General features: G+C 34.7%; 1 pseudogene across 1 annotated transcript; it reads left to right on the top strand.

Moving 5' to 3' along the window:
• Positions 1–1992: 1992 nt before the first annotated feature.
• On the top strand, positions 1993–3139 carry LOC112623589 (annotated as a pseudogene). Its single transcript, XR_003119171.1, has one exon. The product of XR_003119171.1 is annotated as a developmental pluripotency-associated protein 4 pseudogene (transcript).
• Positions 3140–20115: the final 16976 nt, after the last annotated feature.

Below are 20115 nucleotides of genomic sequence, written 5' to 3'. Positions count from 1 at the left end.
GTCAGTTACTTTTTATGTATTTGTTTTTATGAAATAGTCTGAGTATTTACAGTATTTATAGTAACTACTATTGAACTTTTACCAGCAGTAATCTGATTACTGGTGGATATGAACAGACACTTCTCAAAAGAAGACATTCATACAGCCAACAGACACATGAAAAAATGCTCATCATCACTCGCCATCAGAGAAATGCAAATCAAAACCACAATGAGATACCATCTCACACCAGTTAGAATGGCAATCATTAAAAAATCAGGAAACAACAGGTGCTGGAGAGGATGTGGAGAAATAGGAACACTTTTACACTGTTGGTGGGACTGTAAACTAGTTCAACCATTGTGGAAAACAGCATGGCGATTCCTCAAGGATCTAGAACTAGATGTACCATATGACCCAGCCATCCCATTACTGGGGATATACCAAAGGATTATAAGTCATGCTGCTATAAAGACACATGCACACGTATGTTTATTGCGGCACTATTCACAATAACAAAGACTTGGAATCAACCCAAATGTCCATCAGTGACAGACTGGATTAAGAAAATGTGGCACATATACACCATGGAATACTATGCATCCATAAAAAAGGATGAGTTCGTGTCCTTTGTAGGGACATGGAAGCAGCTGGAAACCATCATTCTCAGCAAACTATCACAAGAACAGAAAACCAAATACTGCATGTTCTCACTCATAGGTGGGAATTGAACAATGAGAACACTTGGACACAGGAAGGGGAACATCACACACTGGGTCCTATTGTGGGGAGTGGGGAGGGGGAGGGATAGCATTAGGAGATATACCTAATGTAAATGACGAGTTAATGGGTGCAGCACACCAACATGGCACATGTTGTGCACATGTACCCTAGTACTTAGAGTATAATTTAAAAAATTATCACTCTCCATTTAAGCCAGAGAATATGATCTCTCTTCTGTTTCCTGAGGAGGAGGTCTTCTCTCTCCTGATAACTTATGTATTAATGCAAAGTGTTTGTTTAACCTCTTGCTATATCTTTTACAGGATTATAATATAGAGCATGTAGATGAATTTTCAGAACAGTGTTTCTTGTGTTGATTATATACAGAGAAATTGTTCAAGGCAAATTATTCACTGAGAACTTGCTCAAAGGAAGTGGCAAATTTAGTTTGCAGTTACACTCATTTACTGAGTACTGCTAGGGCAGTAATATCAACTGGTCATTAGTTTGGAGTGCTCAGGGGCTGCTCTTCATTTTAATAATCTTCAAAATTAATATTTTTCCCCTCAATGCTCATAAAATTATTTTTAATAGAAGTAGGATAGAAACGTCTTGTTTTGAATATTACTATATTAAGTTACCAAATGTACACTTCACATAAAGATTTTGTTACTATTATTGTATACTTTGTTATAATTGAAGTCAAAGATAATTTTGTCATCTTTTGGTAAAACCTGATGATGACAATAAAGTTCATTGGCTATTTAAAAAAAAAGTATAAAATGGTGTCAGACTCTGAAAGGATAATTAGGTGTTAAGCCCTGTAGGAAAAAAAAAAAGATATTAAAATTTATAAACTGAGAGTAGTACTTACTGAAAGATAGCCATTAGAACATATAAGAAGATAGGTTCTTTTCATTGTATAAATAATAATTTGCCTTCATTTTAATTTTATGATTATTAAATATGGAGCTAGATCATCAAAGTCAAGTTTTAGATAAAAGGACCTTATTTATAACTTTTAAATGAGCATTTGTAACATAAAAATTATCTATCAGCTAAGTGAAGCTTTTGCGTATGTTGACTTTGTGTTAATATATTTGTAGAAAAATGGGGTACATATCAGCCTAAATTTACACATCCTGCCATGGACAATTTATTGAATGAATTGTTAGCAAGATGAAGTTTATATCTGAATTTTACGAGCCAATGGTTTTGTAGCAGAGTCAGGATGTTAATTAGAATTTGCACTCTGAGAGGCTCCACTTCTACAAGTATGGAGAAGGCAAAAGGCAAGGAGGAACATCAGCAAAGGGAACCAAAGAAAAAATGTCTGTCAAAGGCAATAAAGTGCTCTGTCCTAAGAAGAAGGCAGAGTGCAGTGCCAACCCCAGACCTCAGAGGAAGATACCAATCCCTCCATTACCCTCTAAACTGCCACCTGTTAATCTGATTCACCGGGACATTCTGCGGGCCTGGTGCCAACAATTGAAGCTGAGCTCCAAAGGCCAGAAATTGGATGCATATAAGCGCCTGTGTGCCTTTGCCTACCCAAATCAAAAGGATTTTCCTAGCACAGCAAAAGAGGCCAAAATCCGGAAATCATTGAAAAAAAAATTAAAGGTGGAAAAAGGGGAAACGTCCTTGCAAAGTTCTGAGACACATCCTCCTGAAGTGGCCCTTCCCCCTGCGGAGGGGCCGCCTGCCCTGGAAGATTCCACTGCTCTCCTTGAGGGAGTTAATACAGTTGTGGTGACAACTTCTGCCCCAGAGGCTTTGCTGGCCTCCTGGGCGAGAATTTCGGCCAGGGCGAGGACGCCAGAGGCAGTGGAATCTCCACAAGAGGCCTGTGGTGTCAGGTGGTGTGTGGTCCATGGGAAAAGTCTCCCTGCAGACAGAGATGGTTGGGTTCACCTGCAGTTTCATGCTGGTCAAGCTTGGGTTCCAGAAAAGCAAGAAGGGAGAGTGAGTGCACTCTTCTTGCTTCCTGCCTCCAATTTTCCACCCCCGCATCTTGAAGACAATATGTTGTGCCCCAAATGTGTTCACAGGAACAAGGTCTTAATAAAAAGCCTCCAATGGGAATAGAATATCAGGAAAAAGGCCACATCTATGGTAATTAATGGCAGAAAGTCTGGAGAGTCGGATTCCGCGGGGCTGCTGACAGGTGAACTCTGGTCCTCTGCCCACCTGTTTATGGACCATGCAGACTGGTGGGGTGGCAGATGTTAGCCTAAGAGCCCTAGCAGTGCCTGTTGCTTTGTGAGTGGAGATAGAGACTCTCAGATTTAAAAACGGAAAAACATTTCGCAAATTACCATAAATTGTAGCTAATATGTAGAAAAACTCATTCGTACTACTTTTCCAAAATAGACATGACTTCAGCAGCAGCTCTTTTTTGTTTTGTTTTGTCTTTTGAGACAGTGTCTCACTCTGTTGCCCAGGCCGGAGTGCACTTGTGCAATCTCAGTTCAGTGCAGTCTCTGCGTCCTGAGTTCAAGTGATTCTCCTGCCTCAGCCTCCCGAGTAGCTGGGATTGCAGGCACCTGCCACCACACCCAGCTTTTTTTTTTTTTTTTTTTAAGTAGAGATGGGGTTTCCCCATGTTGGCCAGGCTAGTCTCAAACTCCTGGACTCAAGTGATCCACCGCCTCAGCCTCGGCCTCCCAAAATGCTGGGATTATGGGCATGAGCCACTGTGCCTGACCTTCAACAGGTCTTTTAAGTGAGAAGTTCTCCAGCTGAGCGTTGTGAAGGAGTTGAGTAAAACGGTAGTTGGCTCTTATGCTCAATTTTCTCTTCCTCTGAACACTGACTACTTTAGGAGCTGCTTCATTCCAATTGCAATTTCATAAAACGTAAAGTATTTTAAGGCAAAGAAAGGCTGTTAATTCTCTCCCTCAAACACATGATTTTTAATATTCGAAACAATATTTTTCAAATATTTTTGAAATCTCTTAACCTGAGATTTCTATGGTTTGACTCCAGGATCAAAACACAAGGGACTTGTCTGTATTATTTCACTTATAATTGTTTTGTATATTTCTGGTGTTTAAAATGTTTAAGGTTGCTTCCCACTCATAAATACATAATATGTTGACTTAAAATGTGTTTATTAACCGATTCTCCATAAATAAAAATAAGATGTGTATATAAAATAATTCATCTGTTGTATTTAGGGAACTGTATTCGTTGCATGCAAATTTTATTGTTAGTGTTCTTAACTCAAAAGTAGGAGTAAACCAAAATGTGTGATTTTTATTTTGTATGACTCATTTGTTTGTTCTTTATTAGTTGGCGGTATGGGTCGGATCATTTGTTTTTAAAAGTACTTAGATATGATTGACATACAAAAACTGTACATATTTAATGTATCCTATTGAGTGTAATTAATTTTTAATTTTTTTGTGTACTTCCTAAATTTATAGTCCTGTGAGTCTGGGAACAGATCTGTTTTTCACTTGTCCTGATTTAATGACAGTTTCCAACATTGTTTTGTTATTACAAGTACGGAATTTCTATTATTTTTATTTTATTTTATTTTGCACCTTTAATGAAGATATTAAAAATAATGCACTGGAAGGAGTGGCAGAGTTGGAAAATATGTAACCATCATAATACAGATGTGTAATAGGTTTGGGAAAGAATCCTCAAAAATGTTAAAGCAAGGGAGGAAAGTTTGTTGAGAAGCAAGATGTTCTTCTCTCCTGGACCCCATTGGTTGTTGGTGGTCAGAATTGTTCAGTGTAATAAATAATAGACATTTTTTTCTTATAAAAAAAAAAGTGCACTCTGAATGCTAGAGTAACATTTTGAATTATGTGGCGTTAATACAAATTTTTCATCTGTATTAGTTTATTAGCTTCAGTAACTTTATTACAATAACACAAATTGCATTGGTAATGTCATACATATGTTTAATGCTCTTGTGTAAAGGCATGTTCATAATTTTTATTAGTTGAATTATTTGGATTTTTAAAAGTCACGAAAGGAAATTCTTGGTCTATTATAGAGAATATTTAAAGATACAAAGCAAACAATTGGAGTAATTAAAAAACCCAACTGCAGTGAGATCCTTTAGGAATGATAATAATGCTATATAGTACAATGATATAAAAAGATCTAAAGAGAAAGCAAAAATTGAATTTACAAAAACTTTTCTATTAAGATAATTAAGACACACTTCAGGCTGCGTGTAGGGTAAGTATGTAATAAACAAATGTTGATTTGGGAAAGTGAGAATTTATATGTTGAGAGAACAATCAAATCCTAAATTAATGATGAATTCACTGACTTCAGCATTTAACACCTAATTAATTTCTTAGCTCTGTCTTAACAAAGTATTACAAGCAGAGTGGTTTAAAACAACAGAAACTTATTTTCTCACAATTCTGTTCTAGAAACTAGAAGTTCAATATCAAGAGGTAAATTGGATTGATTCCTTCTGAGGACTCTGAATGAGAACATGTTTTATGCCTTTCTTATAGCTTCTGGTGATGGCTGGCAATTTTTGATGTTCCATCGTTCATAGATGCAACATTCTAGTCTCTGCCTGTATCTCCACATCGCATTCTCTGTGCCGTCACACAACCAACTGAACATGACTGGGAAATACACCTATTTCATGCAGCTGGACCCTCCTGAATTCATGACTAATTATGAAAACAACCCTAATGCTGCCCACATATCCTACTTTTTCCTAATCAATCCACTTACTACTGTTCTAGACAATTTGTTCATCCCTTTCTCTTTCTCCTCAAATCCCCAACTCCACTTCTCCCAATTTACTCTCAGTTAATAGCTTATTATTTTACGGAGACAACAAAAGAAAGAAAATAACTTCCATCGTCTATCACTAAAACTACTTGCATTTACATGCATTTGTATTCCCAAATTCTGCCTTGAGTCTTTTCACTATGAATAAGCTAGGTTCTCATCTACGGCTCATCCCTTTTCAGTGCACTGGTGCCAATCTGCTCTTGCCTACACTGCTCCTGCAGCTCTCCCTTCTCTCCTCTCATCTTTAATTTTTCCTACTCAGCTGGATTATTTCCTGTGACATATTTACAAGTCACAGTAACAACACCTAAACAAACCACATGTCTTCTTTGATTTCATGTTTCACTCCATCTACTTGTTTCCCTTCTTAGGTCCAATGTAAATTAAAACCACTCTGAAGAGTTGCCTGTACTTGTTCTTTCCACTTACTCCCCTCCTATTCTCTTTTGAATGGACTTCTCTTAGGATCTTATCTCAACCATTCCACTAAAACTGCTCTTGTCAAGTTTATCAGTGTCCTCCATGTTACCAAATCTAGTAATCATTTATCAGTACTTAGATTACTTATCAGCACCAGTTGACTCAGTCAATCACATCTTTCTTTACTTGGGTCTCAGGATACACTCTCTTTGTTTATTTCTAATCTCTCTGGCTATTTTTTTTTCATTCTCTATTGCTCTTTCATCTTCCTGACCTATTATTTTTATAGTGCTTCAAAGACTGCTATGTGCTGATTACACCACTATACACAACTTATATCTAACAGTTGCTCTTGCCAGAAATCTTAGTGTTATCTTTGTCTCTTTTTCTTTTTCTGGCACCCTAGAAAACACTTTCTTCTCTACCTTTTAAATATATCTGAAATCTATTGTGGTACATGTCACCATTACCACTTGCCTGGATTATTGCAATAGCTACCAACTAGTCTTGTGACTACTTTTGCATAAAGAAAGGATTTTCCAAATTTTAAGACATAATTTTCTATCTGCTTCTTATTTACTTGATTAAAATATAAAGATTTTACTTCAAGGTCCTACATAATCTGAAATGTATGCAACAGGAATGAAATGCGTAAAATTTATTAGGTGGTAGAAGTTAATGAGTAAGTACATTCTTAATTATTATCAGACATTGAAATCTTTCCTTTATAAGAAATAGTTTCCACTCTTTTGTATTGCACTCAAAATGCTAAAGAAATTTGAGAAATATCTTGCATAAACATGTGGGAACTTTTGCCTTTAGACAAGTATCTTGGATTTTTATGCATTTTTGTTTATGATAGGAAAAACATTTGAATCCACTAATAAAAATTATAAAAGATAGTTAAATTGTATTAATTTTAAATTAATTTTAAACATATATATGTTAGAAATGTTCCAACATTGGACAGAAGTGGAGATATAAAATTTGTGTGACAAATAGTTCAAAATAATTGTTTTAAAGAAGTTCAGTGAGCCACAATAGAACACAGACAGATAACTCAATGATCAAAATATTAGACAGATAACTACATGATCAAAATGAGGAGTTCAACAAAGAGACAGAAATCATAAAAAGACCCAAACAATTTCTGGAGTTGAAGAATACAATGAATAAAATTTAAAAACATGGAGCAGAGAGCATCAACATCAGATTTAATCAAGCAGCATAAAAAATCTGAATTTAAAGGGAGGGCATTTAAATATATATAGTCAGAGGAAAAATTTAGAAAAAATGTAAATCATTTTTCATTTTTTTAAAATGTACAATTAAGTTACAGTTTACTAGAGTCACCCCATTGTTATATCAAATAGTATGTCTTATTCATTCTTCTATATTTTGTACCCATTAATCATCCCAGCCTCCTCAGCCCCTCACTACTATTGCAAGCCTCTGTTAACCATCCTTCTACTCTCTCTGTCCATGAGTTCAAGTGTTTTGATTTTTAGATCCTACAAATAAGTGAGAACATGTGATGTTTGTCTTTTTGTGCTTGGCTTATATTACTTAATATAACGACCTCTAGTTTCATCCATGTTTTTGCAAATGACTGGATCTCATTCTTTTTTTATAGCTAAATAGTACTCCATTGTGTATATGTGCTGTATTTTCTTTATCCATTTATCCGGTGGTGGATAGACACTTAGGTTGCTTTCAAATATTAGCTATTGTGAACAGTGATGCAACAAACATGGAACTGCAGATATCTCTTCAATATAGTGATTTCCTTTCTTTTGGGTATATACCTGGCAATGACATTGCTGGGTCACACAGTAGCTGTATTTTTAGTTTTTTGAGGAAACTTCAAACTGTTCTCCATCGTCGTTGTACTCATTTACATTCCTACGAACAGTGTATGAGGGTTCCCTTTTCTCTACATCTTCAGCAGCATTTGCTATTGCCTGTCTTTGGATATAAGCCATTTTAACATCATCTCAATTTTACAATGAGATGATAGCTCATTGTAGTTTTGATTTGCATTTATTTGATGATCAGTAATGTTGAGCACCTTTTGATATGCCTGTTTGCCATTTGTACATCTTTTGAGAAATGTCTATTCATACCTTTTGCTCATTTTTTGATTGGATTATTAGACTTTTTCCTATTGAGTTGTTTGAACTACTTACATATTCTGGTTATTGCTTTCTTGTTAGTAGTTTGCAAATATTTTCTCACATCCTGTGGGCTGTCTCTTCACTTTGCTGATTGTTTCCTTTGATGTACAGTAGCTTTTTAATTCCATGCGGTCGCATTTGTCCTTTTTTTTTTTTCCTTGTGAAGTGTTATTCAACAAATTTTTGTCCTGAACAATGACTGTGCTAGTGAAGTGTTATTCAACAAATTTTTGTCCTGAACAATGTCCTGGAAAGTTTCTGCAATGTTTCCTTGCAGTAGTTTTATGGTTTGAGATCTTTAGATTTAAGTCTTTTTTTTTTTTTTTTTTGAGACGGAGTCTCGCTCTGTCGCCCAGGCTGGAGTGCAGTGGCCGGATCTCAGCTCACTGCAAGCTCCGCCTCCCGGGTTCCCGCCATTCTCCTGCCTCAGCCTCCCGAGTAGCTGGGACTACAGGCACCCACAACCGCGCCCGGCTAATTTTTTGTATTTTTAGTAGAGACGAGGTTTCACCGTGGTCTCGATCTCCTGACCTTGTGATCCACCCGCCTCGGCCTCCCAAAGTGCTGGGATTACAGGCGTGAGCCACCGCGCCCAGCCAAGATTTAAGTCTTTAATTCATTTCAATTTGATTTTTGTATATGGCAAGGGATAGGGGGTCAGTTTTATTCTTCTGCATATGGATATCCAGTTTTCCAAGCACCATTTATTGAAGAGAATGTCTTTTCTCAAGTGTATATTCTTGCCATCCATGTCAAAAATGAGTTCACTGTAGGTATATGAATTTGTTTCTGAGTTCTCTATCCTTTTCCATTGGTGAATGTGTATATGTTTATGGGACTACCATGTGGTTTTGGCTGGTATAGCTCTGTAGAATAATCTGAAGTCAAGTATGTGATTCCACCAGTTTTTTTTTTTTTTTTTTTTCTTCTTCTTCTTCTTCTTAGGATAGCTTTGTCTATTCTGGGTCTTTTGTGGTTCCATATAAACTTTAAGGTTATTGTTTCTACTTCTTTGAAGAATGTCATTGATATTTTGATAGAGATTGCATTGAATCTGTGGATTGCTTTGGGTAATATGTATATTTTAACAATATTAATTCTTCTAATCTGTGAACATTGAATATTTTTCTATTTGTGGTGTCTTCCTCAATTTCTTTCATCAGTGTTTTGCAGTTTTCATTATAGAGATCTTTTATTTCTTTTAATAAGTTAATTCCTAGTATTTCATTTTATGTGTGGCTATTATAAATAAGATTACTTTTTATTTCTTTTTCCGTTGGTTAATTGTTGGTATAAGAAATGCTACTGATTTTTGTATGTCTATATTGTATTCTGCAACTTTACTAAATTTGTTTATCATTTCTCATGTTTTCTTTGTGAAGTCTTTAGTTTTTCCCAAATATAAGGTCATATCATCTGCAAACAAGTATAATTTGACTTCTTCCTTTTCAATTTAGATGCTTTTTGTTTGTTTGTTTGTTTGTTTGTTTTGAAACAACAAGAGTTTCGCTCCTGTTGCCCAGGCTGGAGTGCAATGGCTCGATCTCAGCTCACCACAACCTCCACTCCCGGATTCAGGCAATTCTCCTGCTTCAGACTTCTGAGTATCTGGAATTACAGGCATATATCACCATGCCCAGCTAATTTTGTATTTTTTTTTTTTTTTTTTTTTTTTTTTTTTTTTTTTTAGTGGAGGTGGGATTTCTCCATTTTGGTCAGGCTGGTCTCGAACTCCCAACCTCAGGTGATCTGCCCGCCTTGGCCTCCCAAAGTGCTGTGATTACATGTATAAACCACCACACCTGGCCAGATGCCCCCCCCCTTTTTTTTCCCTGTCTGAATGCTCTAGCTAGAACTTCCAGTATTATGTTGAATAACAGTGGTGAAAATAGACATTCTTGTTTTGTTTCAGATCTTAGCAACTAGATCAGTATGACACCAGCTGTGGGTCTGTTTGATACTAGCTGTGGGTCTGTCATATATGGCTTTTACTCTGTTGAGGTGTGTTTCTTTCAGCCACTGCTTTTTAATTTTTAAATCAGAAAGGGATGTTGAATGTTATCAAATGCTTTTTTAGCATCAATTGAAATGATCAGGTAGTTTTTATTCTTCATTTTGTTGATATGATGTATCAAGTTGATTGATTTGCTTATGTTGGACCATTCTTGCACCCCAAGGAAAAATCTCACTTGGTCATACTGAATGGTACTTCCAATGTATTGCTGAAATAGGTTTGCCAGCATTTTGTTGAGGATTTTTGCATCAATATTAATCAGAGATACTGCTCTGAAGGTTTTTAAAAAATGTGTCTTTGTTTTTGGTATCGGGGAATGCTGGCCTTATAGAATGTGCTTAGTAATATTCCCTCCTTCTCTATTTTTTGGAATAGTTTGAGGAGGATTGGTATCAGTTCTTTAAGTGTTTTATAGAGTTAAGAAATAATGCCATCAAGTCCTGTGCTTTTCTTTACTAAGAGACTTTTTATTACAACTTTGATCCCATTACTTGTTATTGTTCTGTTCAGGTTTTGAATTTCTTTCTGGTTTAATCTTGGTAGGTTTCTGTCTAGAAAATTGTTCACTTTTTCTAGATTTTCAGATTTATTGGTATATAGCTGCTCATAATAGTCACTAATCATCCTTTGAATTTCTGCGATATTGGTTGAAATGTCTTCTTTTTCATTTCTGATGTTATTTATTTGATCTTCTTTCTCTTTCCTTAGTCTGGCTAATGGTTTGTCTTTTTTTTTTTTTTTTTAACTTTTAAGAAAATGACTTTTTGTTGCATTGATATTTTGTGTTTGTTTTTTTTTTTTCATTTCAAATTCATTTATTTCTGCTCTGGTTTTTATTGTTTCTTTTCTTCTACTAATTTTCAGTTTGGTTTGCTATTGCTTTTCTATTTCTTTAAGATGCGTCATTAGGTTGTTTGCTTCAAGTTTTCTCTCTTTTTTGATGTAGGCACTTATAACTACATTCATACGGTTCTCACTCTGTACACATGTCCCCTTGGGGTCTCTCTGCATGTTCTAATCTCTTCTTATAAGGACACCAGTCAGATTGAATTAGGCCCTACACTAACAGCCTCATTTTGACTTAATTACCTATTTAAAGGCTCTATCTCCAAATGCAGTCACATTCTGTGATACTAGAGATTAGGGGTTAACATATGAAATTGGCTGGGGGGGTAACAAATAAATATACGTGATATATATATTTACATGAATAATAACATCAAGGTTGACATGTTCTTACACTAGCTACAATAAATAAAGTGAAAATCAGGAGGCACTCACAGGAATGGGGCTAATCAAAAGTCAATGTGACAGATTAGACATAAAATATGTATATATTTATGTAAATATATATTATATATCTCTTCCTTTATTTACTTATATAAGTATATATTATGTTTATATAAGTATAGAGTTATATAAGTATATATTATATGTTTATATAAGTATATACTTATATAAGTTTATGTATATGTTATACATGTATATGTTATACATATATAAACTTATGTAAGTTATATATGTATATATGTATAAGTTTATATATGTATATGTTATACTTATATATGTATGTATACTTATATATGTTTATATATGTATAAATTTATACATATATAAACATGTATGTACTTATATATGTATTGTATACTTATATATACTTATGTAAATATAAGTATATAAATATATATAAACACTTATGTAAATATATATGTCTTCCTTTTATATTTACTTGTTTGTTTACACTTTTTTCTTCTTTCTACACTGAGCTCTTTGGAAGAAAGATACTATACCTCACTCACACTTGAGGAGCAGGGATTATGGTCCCTCCCTTTGAAGGTAGCATGCTTACATATATTCTTTTGAAATCTTCTACAAGGGAAATTTGTCTCTTCCCCCGCTTGAATTTTTCATTCTCTTATTTTGAACCAAACTCTACCTTTATATTTAAAGAGCATTTCTTATAGACTCTAGTACAGAATTTTGTCTCATTTTTGTATCTATTGAATAGATCATTTGCATTTAATAAAATTATTGATATGGCTGGATATAAGTCAACCATCTTGCTATTTGTTTTATTTTAACATCTATTTTCTTTTGTTCTGTTTTACATATTTTTTCTGCCTTCTTTCAGATTAATATTTTTTGTGTTCCATTTGATATCCACTAGTGTTCTATTTTTTTTTTTAGTGGTTGCCCAATAATTTAAAAGATACATCTTTACATTATTGCAATCTTTTATTTGTTCACTTTTCCTTCTTTTGGATTGAGTGTTTTTATTCTATTTTATTGTATTTGTTGGCTTATTACCTATAAATTTTCAAGTGATATTATATATCCTCACATATAGTATAAGTATACCTAAATTTTCTCCATTCTGTCCTTTGTTCTTGTGTAGAAAAGTGACTTTATCTGGGATACTAATCTGTCTTGTTGACTTTTGATTAGCCCCATTTCTGTGAGTGCCTCCTGATTTCCTCTTTAGTTATTGTAGCTAGTTTAAGAACATGTCAACTTTGATGTTATTGCACAAATTATAGGCTGTGATGTATGCATTCTTGTCTTTTCTGGAGGGTTACCTTTACTTGTCTTGCTGGAGAAAGTATATGCTTTCCCTATGATATATAAGTGCTGAGTTTGAAGAGTAGAAGTGTGGATATCTAGTTGTCTTGTGGTCACCCAAGACCATGCTTCTATTGGTAAGTTCCCTCAATTCATTCACCAATACTGAAAAAATGTATTTTTCTGTCTCCTACTTCAGTTTCTCAGCTCCTTTGGCATTTGAAGGTCACTTTGCATATATAGCCCTTTCACATAACAGTATAATTGTTGTCACATATTTTGCTTCTACGTATGTTAAAATCCAAAATACATTGTTATACAATCAATTATCCTGTAAGTAATTTTTAAAATGATGAAAACAATGTCTTTTTATTTGCAACACACATTTAGCACTTCTAATGCTCTTCATTTCTTTACCTACTTTTGAGTTTCTGTTATTATTTTCATTTTGCCTGAAGTAATTCAACTAACATGTTTATGGTACTGGTCTGTTGGTTAAAAACTCTTTGAGTTTTTGTTTAAGAAAGTATTTACTTTTCTATCTTAAACAAATATAAATAAATCAGAGTAGTTTTTGATTTACAAAATGTTGCAAAGATAATATAGAGAATTCTCTATTCCTCTAACATTAACATTAACATTCAGTTTCCTCTATTGTTAACATCTTAATCACCATGGTACATTTGTCACAAATAAAAAAAAAGATGAAGCTTATCTATTAATTAAACTCTACACTTTTAAAAAGACTTCACTAGTTTTTACTTAATTCCATTTTTTCTGTTTGATAATTCCTTCGTTACATTTAGTCATTCCACATTACATTTAGTCATGACATCTCCTCCTTTGGTCAATAATGATTTCTCTAAATTTTCTTGTTTTGAATAATCATGAATCTTGACAAATTAGGTATTTTTGTAGTCTCTGTCGATTTGGGGTTTGCCGGATGTTTAATGATTAGGCTAGGGTTATGGGATTTGAGAAGAAAGATACAAAGTTGAGGTACCATTCCCCTTTCTTCATATCAAGGGTATATAATATCAACTCGAATAATCACTGATTATGTTAACTTTGAAAGCATGTCTAATTTAATGTTTACCAGGTTTCATTGCTATAAAGTTGTATTTTTGGCTCATTGCCATACTCTACTCTTTGGAGGCAAGCTTCTAAGTACAACATACACTCAAGGGTATGTGGAGGAAAGTTAAACTTCAGATTCATTCAGCATAAAGTCAACACCCAATCCAAGGAATCTAAGAATGAAATAAAATGACACAAGAGCCAAAAAATGAAATAGTCATAAAAAACAAATGAAACCGATAGGGTTGAAAAACTTAGTATATGAGTTTTATAATAAAATTGAAAGTATTAACAGCAGAATAGACAAAGCTGAGAAAAGAATCCCGGAGATTGAAGACTAGTTCTTTGAATCAACTCAATAAGACAAAAATGAAAAATAAAAAAGAATGAACAAATCCTTTGAGAACTATGGATTATGTAGAAACCAAACTATGAATTATTGGTATCCTTGAAAGAGAAGGAGAAAGAACAGGCAATTTGGAAAACAGAGGATATTGTCCATGAAAATTTCTCCAACCTCGCTACAAAGGCCAACATTCAAAATCTGGAAATGCAGAGAACACCTCTGAGATACTATAAAAGAAGACCATTGCCAAACACATAGTCATGATTCTCCAATGTCAACATGAAAGCAAAAATTTAAAGAAAGCTAGAGACAAGGGCTGGTCTTCTACAAAGGGCAGCCTATCAGGCTGACAGTGGACATTTCAGCAGAAACCATATGAGCCACAAGGGAATGCAGGTCTATATTCAGCATTCTTGAAGAAAAAAAATACCAATCAAGTATTTTATTTTCAGGCAAACTAAGCTTCCTAAGTGAAGAACATATAAGATCCTTTTCAGACCAACAAATGCTAAAGGAATTTGTTACCACCAGACCAGCCATATAAGAGGTCTTTAAGGGAGTGCTAAACATGGAAATGAAAGACCATTACCAGCTACCACAATAACACACTTAAGTACATAGATCATTGACACAAAAACAACTACACAATTAAATCTGCATAATAAACAGCCAATAGCATGATGACAGGACCAAATCCTCACATGTCATTATTAACCTTAAATGTAAACAGTCTAAATACCTTACTTAAAAGTCATAGGGTGGAAAGTTTCATAAAGAAGCAAGACTCAACTTTATGCTATCTTTAAGAAACTCATTTCACATGCAATGACACCCAAAGGCTCAAAGTAAAGACATGAAGAAAAATCTACCAAGCAAATGGAAAACAAAAAATACAGGAGTTACTATTCTAATTCCAGACAAAATAGACTTTAAACCAACAATTATCAAAAAAGACAAGAGCATTACATAATGATAAAATATTCAATTCAACAAGAAGACTTAACTATTCTAAATATATATGCATCCAACCAAGGAGTACCAAATTCATAAAACAAGTTATTAGAAACTACAATGAGACTTAGATAAGCACACAATAATAGTGGGAGACTTCAACATCCCACTGACAGTATTAGACAGATCATCAAGACAGAAAACTAACAAAGATATTTGGGACTTAATAATATTTAACCAAAAGAACCTCACAGACGTATACACAACACTCCAGTCAACAACAGAATACATATACTTCTCGTCTGCACATGGAACATACTCTAAATCAACCACATTGAATGACTATAAAGCAATTCTTAACAAATTAAAAAAACTGAAATCAAAGCAGTCACACTCTCAGACTCCAGTGCAATAAAAATGAAAATTAATATTAAGATCTCTCAAAACAGTACAATCACATATAAATTAAATAACCTTCTCTTGAATGAATTTTGGGTAAATAATGAAATTAAGGCAGAAGTCAAGAAATTATTTGAAACTAATTAAGAAAATACACAACATACCAGAATCTTTGAGACACAGATAAAACAGTGTTAAGAAAGTTTACAGTACTAAATGCTCACATCTTAAAAAGATTTCACATTAACAACCTGACATCACATCTAGAGGAACTAGAAAAACAAAGAGCAAACCAACCCCAAAGCTAGCAGAAGACAAGAAGTAACCAAAATCAAAGCTAAACAGAATGACATTGAGATAAAAAACATAAAAAGATAAGAAAACCCCCCAAGGTTGGTTGTATGAAAGAATAAATAAAATTGATAGATCACTAGCTAAAATAATAAAGAAAAAAGAGAAACTACTCAAATAAGCACAATCGGAAATGACAAAGGGGACATTACCACCAACTTCAAAGAAATACAAAAAAGCCCAACTGAGACTTTTAACCCGTTTATGTGCAAAAACTAGAAACACCCCCCCACACACCACACACCACACACACACACACACACACAGGATAAATTCCTGGATACATACCACCTCCCAAGATTGAAGCAGGGAGAAATTGACAGCCAGAACAGACCAACAAGGAGTTCTAAAGTTGAATCAGTAATAAAAAGCCTACCAACCAGAAAAAAACCCTGGACCAGACGGATTCACAGCCAAATTCTACCAGACTATACACCAGGTATGAAGAATAGTTAGCAGCAATCCTAATGAAACTATTCCAAAAAATTGAGGAGAAGGAACACTTTGCTAACTTACTCTATGTGTTTAATATCATTCTGATACCAGAACCTGGTGGAGACACAACAAAACAAGGAAACTTCAGGCCAATATCTTTGATGAACATAGAAGCAAAAGTCCTCAACATATACTAGCAAACCAAATCCAGCAGCACATCAAAAACCTCATCCATCACAATTAAATAAGCTTTATCCCTGGGGTGCAAGATTGGCTCAAGATATGCAAATCAATACATGTACTTCATCACATAAACCGAACTAAAAACTAAAACATCATGAATATCTCAACAGATAGAGGAATAATGTGATAAAATTCAAACATCCTTTCATGTTAAAAACCCTCAACAAATTAGACATTGAAGAAACATACCTCAAAATAGTAAGAGCCTCTATGACAAACCTGCAGTCAAAAAAATACTTAATGGGCAAAACCTGGAAGCATTCCCGTTGAGAACTGAAACAAGACAAGGATGCCCATTCTTGACAGTCCTACTCAACATAGTGCTAGAAGTTCTAGCCTGAGCAATCAGGCAAAAGAAAGTTAAAAAAAAAAAAAAAAAAGGCTTTCAAATAAGAAGAGAGGAAGTCAAACTATCTCTCTTCACAGATGATATAATTTTATACCTATGAAAACCCCATGCCTCTGCCCAAAAGCTCCTAGAGCTGATAACTTCAGCAGCGTTTTAAGATACAAAATCAAAGTACAAAACTCATTGATATTCCTATACACTAACAACTTCTAAGCCAAGAACAAAATCAAGAACACAACTCTATTCACAGTAGCCAAAAGAAGAATAAAATACCTAGAAATACACTAACTAGTGAAGTAAAAGGTCTCTACAATGAGAATTATGAAACACTTCTAAAAGAAGTCAGAGACAATACAAATAGATGGAAAGACATTCCGTGCTCATGGATAAGAAGAATCAATATCATTAAAATGGCCGTACTTCCCAAAGCAATTTACAGATTCAAGGCTATTCCTATAAAATTAACAACAATATTTTTCACAGAATTAGAAAAACCTATTCTATAATTTATGTAGAACCAAAAAAGAGACCAGGTAGTCAAAGCAATTCTAAAAAAAAAGAACAAAGCCAGAAGCATCACACTACCTGACTTCAAACTATAGTATAAAGCTACAGTTACTAAAACAGCATTATAGTAGCACAAAATCAGACACACAGACCAATGGAACAGTTTAGAGAACCCATAAATAAAGCTGCACACCTATAACCATCTAATCTTCAACAAAGTCTGCAAAACCAAATAATGAGGAAAGTGACCCCTTATTCAGTAAATGACAATGGGATACCAGGCTAGCCATATACGGAAGATTGAAACTAGACCTTTTCCTTTTAACATATATAAAATTCAACTCAAGATGAATTAAATACTTAAATGTAAAACTTAAACTATGAAATAAACCCTAGAAGAAAACCTAAGAGATAACAATTCTGGATATAGGCCCTGGCAAAGATTTCATGACAAATATGCCAAAAGCTATTGTAAGAAAAACACAAATTAACAAATAAGACCTAATTAAACTAAAGAACTTCTGCAGAACAAAATAAACTATCAACAAAGTAAACACACAATCTACAGAATGGGAGAAAATATTTGCCAACTATGCATTCAACAATGGTCTGAAATCAAAAATCTATAAGGCACTTAAATCAACAAGTGAAAAATTCCAATTAAAAAATGGGCAAAGGACATGAACAAACACTTCTCAAAAGATGATATATACACAGCCAACAAGCATATGAAGAAACGCTCAACATAACTAATCAAATAAATGCAAATCAAAACCACAATGACATATCATCTCACACCAGTCAGAATTGCTGTTATTAAAAAGAAAAAAATAAGAGATGCTGGCAAGGTTGTGGAGAAAAGGGAATGCTTGTACACTGCTGATGAGAATGTAAACTAGTTCAGCCACTGTGGAAAGCTGTTTGGAGATTTCTCAAAGATCTTAAGACAGAACTACAATTTGATCTAGCAATCCCATTATTGGGTATATACCCAAAGGGATATAAATTGTTCTACCATAAAGACACATGCATGTGTTATATTCGTCGCAGCACTGTTCACAACAGCAATGATGCGTTATGTTCATTGCAGCACTGTTCACAACAGCAATGACAAGGAATCAACCCAAATGTCTATCAATATTAGACTGGATAAAGAAAATGTGGTACATATACACCACGACACGCTACATAGCCATAAAGAAGAATGAGATTATAGTATTTGCAGCAACATGCATACAACTGACGGCCATTATCCTAAGCAAATTACACAGGAACTGAAAACCAAATACCACAGGTTCTCACTTGTAAGAATACCTAAACATTGAGTACACACAGACAAAAAGAAGGGAAAAATAGACACCAGGGCCTGCTTGATTGTAAAGGATGGGAAGAGAGTGAGGATCAGAAAACTACCTATTGGGTACTATGCTTTATTACCTGGGTGGTGAAATAATCTGTACACCAAACTCCTGCAACATGTAATTTACTCAAACCCGCCCATGTGCTCCCTGAACCGCAAATAAAATTTAGAAAGCAAAAACATTATATTGAGGTGAGAAACTCAGGACGCTCTATGATTTAAATTCCTTCTTCTTTCTCTCTCTCTTTTTTTTTTTTTTTTTTTTTTTTTGAGATTGGGTCTCACTCTGTCATCCAGGCTGGAGTGTAGTGGTGTGATCTCAGCTCACTGCAACCTCTGCCTCCCAGGTTCAAGAGATCCTCCCATCTCAGGCCCCCGAGTAGTTGGGACAACAAGCACGTAGCACAATGTCCGGTTAATTTTTTTTTTTTAATTTTTAAATTTTTTAATTTTTTGTATTTTTAGTAGAGATGGGGTTTCACCTTGTTGCCCAAGCTGGTCTTGAACTCCGGAACTCAGGTGATCCATGCACGTCAGCTTCCCAAAGTGCTGGAATTATAGGCGTGAGCCACTGCACCTGGCCTATATTCTTTCTTATATAATGATGGTCTTTAGCTGCATTTCAAAAAACTGGAATGGTGTTGGTTTCTCTGAAAGAGACGTGTGAATAAAGAAGACTGAGTGAATACAGCTAGGCTGTGGGGCCATCTCACAGGATTGGTTTTGACATAGAGGGTGGTCTGGTAGGAGAGGTCAGTGGGTCCAGATTATGTCACGTTTTTGGAGTTTTAAAAATTTGCAGTGGAGAATCATTGCAAATTGGGACAAGGGAATGAGCCAGAATAAAATGGGGGAGGGAGTGGAATATTTAATGATAGAATCTGATGCAGTGAGGACTGGTTCCACTGCTTATTTCATGACTGACTTTAGGTATGTATGTGACTTTTCTGAGAATACATCTCATCTGGAACCAATACAATATATTCTACAATGTTGATGTGAGAATTAACTCAGACAATTTACATGAAAGAACTTTGCTCAAAATATACTTCAAATGAGTATGTTATTATAGTTGTTATGAGGAGCATGACACAGCAATATTTTGGGAAGACCATTTTTGGTAACGGCGTGCCAGATAGAATGGAAAAGAGAGGGTGTGGTCAGGGGGACTACATGGAATGCTTTCCTCTTTGTTTTAAGAGCTCTTCAATCTTCTGTCATAGCTAATATTTGTGGAGTGGGAGGAGAGAGGACATTCAGACTCTTTAGTCTGCATACAAATCACCTGGGGATCTTGTTAAAATGCAGATTTTGATTAAGAGGCTTAGGATAGGGACTGAGATTCTTCATTCTTAACAAGCTCCTAAATGTTGGCAATGCTGTTAATCCATGGAACATGCCTTCTGTAGCATGGATTCAGAGGAAGGAGTAAAAGATCTACTACCAGAA

This window comes from Theropithecus gelada, chromosome 4 (assembly GCF_003255815.1).
Source record: "Theropithecus gelada isolate Dixy chromosome 4, Tgel_1.0, whole genome shotgun sequence".
Lineage (NCBI taxonomy): Eukaryota > Metazoa > Chordata > Mammalia > Primates > Cercopithecidae > Theropithecus > Theropithecus gelada.
The sequence above is the reverse complement of the archived record's forward strand: the minus strand, read 5'-3'. Positions and strand labels throughout refer to the sequence as shown.